This window comes from Dermacentor andersoni, unplaced genomic scaffold (assembly GCF_023375885.2).
Source record: "Dermacentor andersoni unplaced genomic scaffold, qqDerAnde1_hic_scaffold ctg00000039.1, whole genome shotgun sequence".
Taxonomy (NCBI): domain Eukaryota; kingdom Metazoa; phylum Arthropoda; class Arachnida; order Ixodida; family Ixodidae; genus Dermacentor; species Dermacentor andersoni.
Window position 1 is genome coordinate 16,555,698 of NW_027314752.1, and position 8,634 is coordinate 16,564,331.

Genomic DNA, 8,634 nt, shown 5'->3' on the forward strand with positions numbered 1-8,634 from the left:
AGATCATGTATTGCGCATAATAGATAACCATTGGACCATTAAAGTGACAGAATGGGTACAAAAAGAAGGGAAGCGAAGTAGAGGACGGCAGAAGACTAGGTTGTGTGACGAAATTAGGAAGTTTGCGGGTGCCATTTGGAATCGGTTGGCGCAGAACAAGGTAATTGGAGGTCGCAGGGAGAGTCCTTCGTCGTCCAGTGGACATGAATAAGCTGCTGCTGCTGCTGCTGCTGCTGCTGCTGCTGCTGCTGCTGCTGCTGCTGCTGCTGCTGCTGCTGCTGCTGCTGCTGCTGCTGCTGCTGCTGCTGCTGCTGCTGCTGCTGCTGCTGCTGCTGCTGCTGCTGCTGCTGCTGCTGCTGCTGCTGCTGCTGCTGCTGCTGCTGCTGCTGCTGCTGCTGCTGCTGCTGCTGCTGCTGCTGCTGCTGCTGCTGCTGCTGCTGCTGCTGCTGCTGCTGCTGCTGCTGCTGCTGCTGCTGCTGCTGCTGCTGCTGCTGCTGCTGCTGCTGCTGCTGCTGCTGCTGCTGCTGCTGCTGCTGCTGCTGCTGCTGCTGCTGCTGCTGCTGCTGCTGCTGCTGCTGCTGCTGCTGCTGCTGCTGCTGCTGCTGCTGCTGCTGCTGCTGCTGCTGCTGCTGCTGCTGCTGCTGCTGCTGCTGCTGCTGCTGCTGCTGCTGCTGCTGCTGCTGCTGCTGCTGCTGCTGCTGCTGCTGCTGCTGCTGCTGCTGCTGCTGCTGCTGCTGCTGCTGCTGCTGCTGCTGCTGCTGCTGCTGCTGCTGCTGCTGCTGCTGCTGCTGCTGCTGCTGCTGCTGCTGCTGCTGCTGCTGCTGCTGCTGCTGCTGCTGCTGCTGCTGCTGCTGCTGCTGCTGCTGCTGCTGCTGCTGCTGCTGCTGCTGCTGCTGCTGCTGCTGCTGCTGCTGCTGCTGCTGCTGCTGCTGCTGCTGCTGCTGCTGCTGCTGCTGCTGCTGCTGCTGCTGCTGCTGCTGCTGCTGCTGCTGCTGCTGCTGCTGCTGCTGCTGCTGCTGCTGCTGCTGCTGCTGCTGCTGCTGCTGCTGCTGCTGCTGCTGCTGCTGCTGCTGCTGCTGCTGCTGCTGCTGCTGCTGCTGCTGCTGCTGCTGCTGCTGCTGCTGCTGCTGCTGCTGCTGCTGCTGCTGCTGCTGCTGCTGCTGCTGCTGCTGCTGCTGCTGCTGCTGCTGCTGCTGCTGCTGCTGCTGCTGCTGCTGCTGCTGCTGCTGCTGCTGCTGCTGCTGCTGCTGCTGCTGCTGCTGCTGCTGCTGCTGCTGCTGCTGCTGCTGCTGCTGCTGCTGCTGCTGCTGCTGCTGCTGCTGCTGCTGCTGCTGCTGCTGCTGCTGCTGCTGCTGCTGCTGCTGCTGCTGCTGCTGCTGCTGCTGCTGCTGCTGCTGCTGCTGCTGCTGCTGCTGCTGCTGCTGCTGCTGCTGCTGCTGCTGCTGCTGCTGCTGCTGCTGCTGCTGCTGCTGCTGCTGCTGCTGCTGCTGCTGCTGCTGCTGCTGCTGCTGCTGCTGCTGCTGCTGCTGCTGCTGCTGCTGCTGCTGCTGCTGCTGCTGCTGCTGCTGCTGCTGCTGCTGCTGCTGCTGCTGCTGCTGCTGCTGCTGCTGCTGCTGCTGCTGCTGCTGCTGCTGCTGCTGCTGCTGCTGCTGCTGCTGCTGCTGCTGCTGCTGCTGCTGCTGCTGCTGCTGCTGCTGCTGCTGCTGCTGCTGCTGCTGCTGCTGCTGCTGCTGCTGCTGCTGCTGCTGCTGCTGCTGCTGCTGCTGCTGCTGCTGCTGCTGCTGCTGCTGCTGCTGCTGCTGCTGCTGCTGCTGCTGCTGCTGCTGCTGCTGCTGCTGCTGCTGCTGCTGCTGCTGCTGCTGCTGCTGCTGCTGCTGCTGCTGCTGCTGCTGCTGCTGCTGCTGCTGCTGCTGCTGCTGCTGCTGCTGCTGCTGCTGCTGCTGCTGCTGCTGCTGCTGCTGCTGCTGCTGCTGCTGCTGCTGCTGCTGCTGCTGCTGCTGCTGCTGCTGCTGCTGCTGCTGCTGCTGCTGCTGCTGCTGCTGCTGCTGCTGCTGCTGCTGCTGCTGCTGCTGCTGCTGCTGCTGCTGCTGCTGCTGCTGCTGCTGCTGCTGCTGCTGCTGCTGCTGCTGCTGCTGCTGCTGCTGCTGCTGCTGCTGCTGCTGCTGCTGCTGCTGCTGCTGCTGCTGCTGCTGCTGCTGCTGCTGCTGCTGCTGCTGCTGCTGCTGCTGCTGCTGCTGCTGCTGCTGCTGCTGCTGCTGCTGCTGCTGCTGCTGCTGCTGCTGCTGCTGCTGCTGCTGCTGCTGCTGCTGCTGCTGCTGCTGCTGCTGCTGCTGCTGCTGCTGCTGCTGCTGCTGCTGCTGCTGCTGCTGCTGCTGCTGCTGCTGCTGCTGCTGCTGCTGCTGCTGCTGCTGCTGCTGCTGCTGCTGCTGCTGCTGCTGCTGCTGCTGCTGCTGCTGCTGCTGCTGCTGCTGCTGCTGCTGCTGCTGCTGCTGCTGCTGCTGCTGCTGCTGCTGCTGCTGCTGCTGCTGCTGCTGCTGCTGCTGCTGCTGCTGCTGCTGCTGCTGCTGCTGCTGCTGCTGCTGCTGCTGCTGCTGCTGCTGCTGCTGCTGCTGCTGCTGCTGCTGCTGCTGCTGCTGCTGCTGCTGCTGCTGCTGCTGCTGCTGCTGCTGCTGCTGCTGCTGCTGCTGCTGCTGCTGCTGCTGCTGCTGCTGCTGCTGCTGCTGCTGCTGCTGCTGCTGCTGCTGCTGCTGCTGCTGCTGCTGCTGCTGCTGCTGCTGCTGCTGCTGCTGCTGCTGCTGCTGCTGCTGCTGCTGCTGCTGCTGCTGCTGCTGCTGCTGCTGCTGCTGCTGCTGCTGCTGCTGCTGCTGCTGCTGCTGCTGCTGCTGCTGCTGCTGCTGCTGCTGCTGCTGCTGCTGCTGCTGCTGCTGCTGCTGCTGCTGCTGCTGCTGCTGCTGCTGCTGCTGCTGCTGCTGCTGCTGCTGCTGCTGCTGCTGCTGCTGCTGCTGCTGCTGCTGCTGCTGCTGCTGCTGCTGCTGCTGCTGCTGCTGCTGCTGCTGCTGCTGCTGCTGCTGCTGCTGCTGCTGCTGCTGCTGCTGCTGCTGCTGCTGCTGCTGCTGCTGCTGCTGCTGCTGCTGCTGCTGCTGCTGCTGCTGCTGCTGCTGCTGCTGCTGCTGCTGCTGCTGCTGCTGCTGCTGCTGCTGCTGCTGCTGCTGCTGCTGCTGCTGCTGCTGCTGCTGCTGCTGCTGCTGCTGCTGCTGCTGCTGCTGCTGCTGCTGCTGCTGCTGCTGCTGCTGCTGCTGCTGCTGCTGCTGCTGCTGCTGCTGCTGCTGCTGCTGCTGCTGCTGCTGCTGCTGCTGCTGCTGCTGCTGCTGCTGCTGCTGCTGCTGCTGCTGCTGCTGCTGCTGCTGCTGCTGCTGCTGCTGCTGCTGCTGCTGCTGCTGCTGCTGCTGCTGCTGCTGCTGCTGCTGCTGCTGCTGCTGCTGCTGCTGCTGCTGCTGCTGCTGCTGCTGCTGCTGCTGCTGCTGCTGCTGCTGCTGCTGCTGCTGCTGCTGCTGCTGCTGCTGCTGCTGCTGCTGCTGCTGCTGCTGCTGCTGCTGCTGCTGCTGCTGCTGCTGCTGCTGCTGCTGCTGCTGCTGCTGCTGCTGCTGCTGCTGCTGCTGCTGCTGCTGCTGCTGCTGCTGCTGCTGCTGCTGCTGCTGCTGCTGCTGCTGCTGCTGCTGCTGCTGCTGCTGCTGCTGCTGCTGCTGCTGCTGCTGCTGCTGCTGCTGCTGCTGCTGCTGCTGCTGCTGCTGCTGCTGCTGCTGCTGCTGCTGCTGCTGCTGCTGCTGCTGCTGCTGCTGCTGCTGCTGCTGCTGCTGCTGCTGCTGCTGCTGCTGCTGCTGCTGCTGCTGCTGCTGCTGCTGCTGCTGCTGCTGCTGCTGCTGCTGCTGCTGCTGCTGCTGCTGCTGCTGCTGCTGCTGCTGCTGCTGCTGCTGCTGCTGCTGCTGCTGCTGCTGCTGCTGCTGCTGCTGCTGCTGCTGCTGCTGCTGCTGCTGCTGCTGCTGCTGCTGCTGCTGCTGCTGCTGCTGCTGCTGCTGCTGCTGCTGCTGCTGCTGCTGCTGCTGCTGCTGCTGCTGCTGCTGCTGCTGCTGCTGCTGCTGCTGCTGCTGCTGCTGCTGCTGCTGCTGCTGCTGCTGCTGCTGCTGCTGCTGCTGCTGCTGCTGCTGCTGCTGCTGCTGCTGCTGCTGCTGCTGCTGCTGCTGCTGCTGCTGCTGCTGCTGCTGCTGCTGCTGCTGCTGCTGCTGCTGCTGCTGCTGCTGCTGCTGCTGATGATGATGATGATGATGATGATGATGATGATGATGATGATGATGATCTACCCCCGAAGCATACGGTGTGCCACACAGCAGCAGCCACAGTAGCAGCTTTAGCCGTGCGAAAGTCGAAGAAAGAGGAAAAAAGCTTTGCTTTAAAAAATATATATGCAGTGGGCGTGTGCTGACGTATTACTTCTGCAATCTATGTGGCGGTCTTGATTCTAACCCGTACTGTGCCTTAACAACATACGCGCCCACTCTTGACCAGCGAACAGATCAGTGACAGACGCCATCCGCAGTTGCTACCGCCAATTTGGCATATCATTGGTGAACACGGCGAACTTTATTTGCAAAGCCTACTCCACCCAGCTCACCTCACCCTGGCTCCCTTTGATGACGCCGGGCTAGAACGCCTGGCCGAGCTCGCTGACAAGTTCCACAAAGTTGGCAATCTTTTGGATTCTGCAGTTGCGACCACGTCTCAGAGCAGAGTGGTTGCCCCTCTGGGGGCGCACATTGACGACATCACCGCGGCCATTACTTAACACCACACGTCGAATCATAGCCAGTGGACGTCCTCATACTAGGAACATTATTAACACATTGCTTGAACAAGAGAAAGTTGGGCCAAACGTTAGGGATGTATCGTGAAACAAGGTAAGGAATACAAACATGCACACAACCGAAGAGAATCACACAAACAAAAGTCGACAGTCAACTCAAAGGTGCACTGTGGTGGAAAAGAAATTGGCGCAAAATCTAGCTCCGCATGCTAACGATGATAGCTCCACCTTTCAATCAGGCACCTGTGCGGGCCCTACGCAAGACATACCTGTTTAGGTATGTCTTTTTTCATGAAAGATTATTGAAGGCTGGCTCCCGCATGCGATTCCACTAGTATACATTTTGTTACGTGTAGAAAGACACAGACGAAAGAGGCTATTTACAGACTATTTACACTAGACTGGAGCCAGAGCGCCAGGTCGACATTCACTCGCGCCAAGGGCACAGGCCCACTTCGTCGTCGTTCTCACGGCGGCTCGTCTCTCGGATATCTACCGATCATATCGTAATACTACCCCCCCGGCAGCAAAAGCGCCGTTACGGTGCTGGTAAATATTCAAGGCGCGTGGAGAGTTGTAGGGCTTGATTCGGGCGACGTGGACAATGTCACTGGTTGTCACAGCAGTGGACGTGGCGGGCGTGGCTAGAACGATTTCGTAGGTGACATCTGTCACTTGGCGAAGCACGCGATATGGGCCCGTGTAGCAGGAAAGAAGTTTTTCACAAATGCCAACTTTACGCGATGGTGACCAAAGCAACACGAGGGTGCCGGGCCCAACGTTGACATCACGGTGACGGAGGACTAGCGCTGCTTTCGTTGGTCTTGAGAGACTTGTAGACGAGCGCGCGCAAGTTGGCTAGCATGGTCAGCATGGGCGATAGCATCACGGGCATAAGTGCTAGTTAAAGCTGTGGTGGATGGAAGCACAGTGTCCAGTGGTAGCGTCGATTCACGGCCATACAAGAGGTAAAAAGTAGAAAAGTCTGCAGTGTCGAGACGGGAAGAGTTATACGCAAAGGTGATGTAAGGTAAAGCCTGGTGCCAGTCACGGTGGTCGTCCGAAACGAATTTGGACAGCATGTCTGTAAGTGTGCGGTTCAAACGCTCAGTGAGGCCGTTCGTTTGAAGGTGGTAGGAGGTGGCAAATTTACGCTGTATTGAGCAGGCACGCATGATGTCGCCAATGACTTTGGCTAAAAACGTACGGCCATGGTCTGTTAGCAATTGACGCGGGGCACCATGAATCAAAATGATATCATGCAGGAGCAGTGGCGTAGCCAGAAATTTCGTTCGGGGGGGGGGGGGCTACAGTTGCAGCTCGGCCTCCTCCTTATGCGGAAGCATTAGCTCGAGTGCTCCTATCTAAATACATGTCAAAGGAAAATTCGTTTTTCTCGACAACCACCGCACCAAATTCAACGAGGTTTATTGCATTTAAAAGGAAAACTTAAAATCTAGTGTCTGTTGGTTTCGAATTTTCGAGTTAGGTCGGCAATTTTTTATTAAAATTGGCGAGAATTGGAAATTCTCAAAAAACGAAACTATCAAGTTTACAACTCTCTAACTCAACAACGGAAAAGGGTAATTCAATTCTGTAAATTGCATCAGATAGTACATCTAAAGCGAACAAAATTGATATGTCACACATGAATATCAAGAATTTTATTATGTGGCAATACAGCTTTTGCAGAACCCTTGTACCCAACGTAACAAATTCACGTACGATGCAAAATGACCTATGGAATTTGTCCGCTCTGAATGATGTCATGTATGCCGTTTACATAACCGAAATATCTGTTCTTGACGCAGAGCTATGGATTTGTAAACTTCGCGCGTCTATTTTTTTTCGAACGGTCGTATATTTGAAAATTTTTTAAACAAAATTCAGGACATAACTCAAAATTCTGCTTCCAACAGTCGCTAGAACTTGACTTTCTAGCTCAAATGCAACAAATTGGATTAAAATCAGCCCAGTGGTTATCTCAGAAAAACGTTCTTGCGTTTTTCATGTATTTGAATAGGCCGCGTCAGAGTTGGGCTCGAGCTAAAGCTTCCTCTTAAGGGGAAGCTTTAGCTCCCTTAAATTTCGCTAAAAGGGGAATTCCTTTTTCTCGGCAACCACTGCACCAAATTTGACGAGGTTTATTGCATTTAAAAGAAAAACTTTAGTTCTAGTGACGGCTGGTTTCGAGTTCTTCATTTCGGTTGTCAATTCTTTATTGAAAATCGACCACAATCGCACATATTTCGCTAACGAAAATACCAAGTTTAAAACTCTAGCTCAACAATGAAGAATGATATCACATTTCTGTGAATAGCACCTAATAGTACATCTACAGCGGACAAAATTGATTTGTTACACTTGAATCTCAAAAAAGATAAGTAATATGGAAATGCGGCTTTTGCAGAACACTTGTACACAACGTAACTAATTCATGTAAGATACAAATTTACGCGCCAAGTTTATCCGCTTTGACTGTTATAATATATGTCGTTTACGTAGCGGCGATATCTGTTCTTGATGCAGAGCTGCTAGTTTGTAAACATCGTGCTTCTATTTTTTTCGAACTTTCGATTTTTTCAACATATTTTAAACAAGATTCAGGCGCTAAATCGAAATTCCGCTTCCATGAGACGCTAGAATTTAGCTTTCTCAAATGCAACAAATTTAATTAAAAGCGATCCAGGGGTTATCTCAGAAAAGCGTTTCTGCGTTTTTCATTTATTTGAATAGGCCGCGTCGGAGTTGGGCCCGAGCTAAAGCTTCCTCTTAAACAATTTGTCAAGGGATCAAATGCATGAATAACTGCGCTGCCATTGCCAAAGATGCTGCAAACGAATTCTTGAACGCTACGCAATGTCAAAAAAAGTAAAATATTTGTTTTTTTGTAAAAGAATATACTCATATGTACCAAACATTGCGTCCAAAATAACTTATATCAATTCTTTCATGTTTTTTTGTCTATTTAATAAGTAAAGAAAATATCACATGAACTTTAGAACTATATCAGTTAGAAACCAGCAAAGGAGCGCATGTAGCTGATATGAAATATGTAAAGGCCATGAAATGAACAAGTTGAAGACAAATATGTTAATGAAACTGTCGTTGAAGAACCGCGTGTTTACATTCTTGTACATATGCAACGACCAGTAAAAAATATAAATGACGTTGTCATTTTTCCAATGTATTAGGTAGGATTAGCTGTATCGTGAGTAATTGCATCGACATTATAGTCGCAACAGAGAGCACGTATAAAAAGCAGGAGTTTTGCAAAATAAACGAGGGCGAGTCAAATGAAAGTGAGCCAATGCGAATATATGACAAGCGGGGTACTTCATTTAAACGTAGTCTCCATGAGCATTTAGACAATTGTCCCATTGACTAACGAGTCGCGTGATTCCCGTCTCACAAAATGTCTTGGATTGCTGCTTTAAAAAGTCTGCAACCGACTCTTTCACGTCATCGTCTGACACGAATCTGGTTCCCTTCAGCTGTTTTTTTTTTTTGGTTGGGCCATTATGGGGAAGTCGCAAGGTGACAGGTCTGAGCTGTATGGCGGAAGCTGCTGCGTTTCCCACTTGAAATTTGCCAGTTTTGTATTAACCCTATCAGCGACGTGGGGACGGCCATTGTCGAGGGGCAAGATGACCACCTTCGTCAATTTTCCACGTCGTTTGTTCTGGATTGCGACACACAGCCGTTCCGGCGTTTCACAATGTCAGAAACAATTGATAGCCTCTCAAGATTTAGCAAATTCTATCAGTAATGGTCCC